This window comes from Elephantulus edwardii, unplaced genomic scaffold, assembly GCF_000299155.1.
Source record: "Elephantulus edwardii isolate Elephantulus edwardi_28Jun2011 unplaced genomic scaffold, EleEdw1.0 scaffold00034, whole genome shotgun sequence".
Taxonomy (NCBI): Eukaryota; Metazoa; Chordata; class Mammalia; order Macroscelidea; family Macroscelididae; genus Elephantulus; species Elephantulus edwardii.
Window position 1 is genome coordinate 10,160,921 of NW_006399784.1, and position 3,147 is coordinate 10,164,067.

Sequence of the window (3,147 nt, forward strand, 5' to 3'; positions counted from 1 at the left end):
TATTTTACATATACGTATGGGTGTTTTTCAATTTTAGTTTTCTAAAATTAGAATTGATTAAAAAAGAGAATAGACTCTGAAGCTAAATTGTCTAGGATTTCTCTCTCTCTCTCAACTTTCAAAGTTTTATTCTTAGCAGATACTTTTTCCTCCCATATTGTAAGTATTTTTTGTTTCTTTATTTTCAATAAAATTTTTATTTTACACTGGTTTACTTAAAAAGTTCATATACATTCTTTCTCATGCCAGATCTTTCCCATTTCCTTTGCCTGTCCCTCCCTTCACCCATCGAGTTGTACAACCCTATGATGAACCACCCTTCCTGCCCTGCTGCCCATCCTCATTCTTCTGCTCCCACTCCCTCCCTTGGTTCCTCATGAAGGTTCTACAATAATGATTTTATACAATATTTGTCCTTATGGGACTGAATTAGTTCACTTAGCATAATATTCACCAGTCCCTCACAAATTAGGTAGTAATTTACAAAATCATTGCTCCTGTTTCCTGCATAGTATTCTGTCATGTGAATGTATCATACTTTCTCAATCCGTTTGATTATGGTTGGACATTTGGCCTGTTTTCATGTTTTTGCAATGGTGAATAATGCTGCTATGAACATTGGTATACAAGTCTCCATTTGTGCTCCAGTTCTCATTTTCTTGAGGTATATTCCAGGCAGTGGAATACCTGGGTAATATGGAACTCCTATGTTCAACTTTTTGAGCAAACTCCAAACTGTCTTCAAGAGTGGTTGTTAGGACTTACCTCTTAATATCTATGTAATGATGGTTAAGTATCTTTATATTTCATTGTTTCAGTTTTTCTGATTTGTTAAACTATTAATAATGCTCACCTTATTGTAAAATGCCAACATATATAAAATTTTCAATCCATGATACCTGTCATTAATTTGTATTTATTTAGTGACTATTTCTGTTTACTGAGTTTTTATGCTTTTTATGTGTTATATCATTTCATCCTCACAATTTCTTGATGACATAGGCTGAGAATATGAGGCATAAAAAGTTTAAATACCTATAAAAATTTAGACTCTAAGTGTGGAAGAGCTAGTTTAGGAATGAAAGCCGTTTAAAGCCTGAGCAAGCTACATCACACTGGCTTCTATTGTAGAAGTAAAGGTTTATTGATGCTGGCATCTAAGTCTTATTTCATATCTGTATGTCTTCTACATGAAGAATTTTCATTTGTCACATGGCTTTAGAGAAAAACCATGAAAAGAAAGGCAATTTTCTAAACGATAAATGCCCAAAAATCCATTGAGCATTTGCATCTCTACGTAAATCTGTGTTAGTACCTAGCTACATTCCATAAATAATATGGTCATTATTTCTTGGGGAGCAATGCATCGACATTCTGGAATAATTTACTTCTATTCAATTACATGTTCAGCTGATACTAGTAATTCTCTCTTCACTAACTTGCCATTCAAATCACTTTGACATTACAAGTTGTTGCTATTTTAGAAAAGAAAGGAAAAGAGTGAATTAAGATGGAGGACTCCCATTGGGATAAGTAAACAAGTCTAAATTAATTTATTCAGTTAGCCTAAGTGACAATAAGATGTAGTATTCCCACAACTCAAACATGAAAAGATGATGAATTTTACTCAAAACAGTTTTCAAAGAAAAGATTATGCAGCCATATGGCTTAAAAAAGAACTCTGTCACATTGGAGGCAGGCATTATTAAAAGCATGTATCCATTATATACGTCTTGGCTGGCCCTTTGTTGATTGTGAAGGTAGCAATGAATGTGTGCATTATGCAGTTTATTCTTCCTTAAAAGCTTTAATATGCAGAAATCAAGACTCTTCATTGCCCAACGAAAAGATAATGTCAATAGCTTGCAACCTCATTGAAAATGAATGCTTTCTTAATGCTGTCGAAAGGCTAAGCTTATTAGTTACAGAAAATAAATGTCAAGATGAGACATTGGCTCAGGAATGATGCTCCCCCCACAAGGACCATATTCCTTTGGCAGCAAGCTTTGTCTAAACAATATACTACTGTAACTAAATTAATTTATTAGGAAGTACTCTTTGCTTTGAGTTTTATTACAGCACAGTACTAGATGATGTATGGTGGAGTGCACAAATCTTTCACAGGAGTCATATTTGCTATTTGAGCTTGCATAAAGAGTAGGATTTTCATCCTTAAACACATGTTAGGAAAAAAGATTATCTTTTCAGTAGTCTTACTAGATGACACAAGGATATCGTATGGTATAACAAGAAGTAAGTACAGAATAGAGCAAATTAATTGATATTGTGCCAAGTGAGTCTGACCCCTTTTTTTCATTTAGGCACCTTTGAAGATGAAAGAAGCAGAATGTCTTCCTTAGTTACTGCAATGAGATTATTCAATTATAATCATCTGGCTCTGGCTTAGCTCATGACACAAAATAATCGACTGTAGGTATTGTAGAAGGGAGACAAGGTAAACCTGGGTGCCAAGTGGGAGAAAGAAAGGTGTTTCATTTCCTCTGATAGAGATCAAAGCTATATTTGATTATTTAGGATTGCCCCAGTATTCTGTTTTATTTTTAAAAGAGCCTTAATAATATCAATTAAAAGCCCAAGTAATCTATATTGTTAAGGTTAAAAGGCACTCATCATTTATTTCTATATAATTCACAGTGTTTGATAAAACTAATTCGGTAAAGCATTACAGCTAGATAATGATGAACTAAAAACATTTCAGAAGATGAATTCATACCAAATTATACTCTTACGATTACCCTAAAATAAGGTTTATACATCATATATATTTCCTTCTGTTTATAACAGCAACAATATCTAAAAGTATGATTTACGTTGTTTTCTTCTTCATACAGTACTTCATAGAAAATGATGTTTTTACCTGTGACTGTATAATCATTTAAGGAACATATTTAATAGTCTAAGCTTTCATATATGTATAACAGTACAATTACTAACAAGAGTCAAGTGGATAAATATCGCTTACTTTGTTACTAAATAGGGAGGAAATGAATAATTTTTATATAGATAGGACATTTATATACATTTTAAAAACTAATTTGATATAACTCAATATAGATTGCATATAAACATCAAGAAAACAAAAATCCTCACCACTAGGTCAACGGGCAATATCATGATATATGGAGA